The sequence below is a fragment of the Pundamilia nyererei genome, unplaced genomic scaffold (assembly GCF_000239375.1).
Source record: "Pundamilia nyererei isolate P.nyererei 1_Seehausen unplaced genomic scaffold, PunNye1.0 scaffold00020, whole genome shotgun sequence".
NCBI lineage: Eukaryota > Metazoa > Chordata > Actinopteri > Cichliformes > Cichlidae > Pundamilia > Pundamilia nyererei.
Window position 1 is genome coordinate 55,329 of NW_005187421.1, and position 1,078 is coordinate 56,406.

Here is a 1,078-nt window from a genome sequence, read left to right on the forward strand (position 1 = left end):
ATTTACACTCACAGAAACTACAGTCAAAAACAAGAGGGACGGCGTTGTGTCCACAGTCTGTCCAAAACTATTCAGAACTCCTCTGATGCTGGGATCTACTACTGTGCAGTGGTCACATGTGGAGAGATCGTGTTTGGTGAAGGAACTCAAGTGGAGACAAGTATGTTTTAATGTCAGATCTTAAATCTCTTAAAATCATGACATTTTAGTCAATAACTGGGTAGATCTTAGATGTTTTCAAGGGAAATATAAATGCATTAAACTTCTTATATATCAGCAATATGGACATATACCAGGCCAACTCTAGTGTGATAAAATGTATTATCATTGGCTGCATTTTTATTAGCTGTTCTAGTCTCTTTGGCTGGTAAATAACTACTGCATCATGTATTTAAACATTTTATAAAGAATAAATCATTTCCTATTTGTAATACTCACTCAATAAAATGTTCTCAAAAAATTGTTTTGCAGCCAAAAATATCTATTTTTTATGTTTTTACCTTTGCCTCAGTCTTAAAGTGTATATTTCTTTCTTTATTACTCTTCTTATATTTATTGCTCTCCTTTGCACTGAATGGAACTGGATCCCCGTCGTCTCGTCTCTCTATACACTGTTCTGTATGTTGCAGAGATAACAAGCAAGTTTACTTTGACTTTGATGTGAAAAGTATTTTGGGGTTCACTACTGAACATTTTTCAGCAAGTTTTATGTTATGATTTCTTCAAATCTGGCGTGAATAATCATAAATATCATGTGTGTCTTTTCCAGAAGCAAAACTTGACCCGGTTGTCCTGGCACTAGGTGTGTTATTGGCCTTTAGTGTGACTGTGAATATCATCTTTGTATTCTGCAAAAGTCAGAGAGGGTTTAAAAATGGCAAAGGTACGTGCATTTCATTACATTACTTGAGTAACTAAAAATGTTTCCATGGTGTTTTGTATGAATTTTCCTTCAATTTTTGGAACCAGATGCATTTTAACCTTGGAATTTGAATGATTTACGCTGTTGGAAAGTTTCTCCTCATGCATACCGCGGACTAAATACAGAGAACTGGTAAATGGGGACCAGTTAAGATAT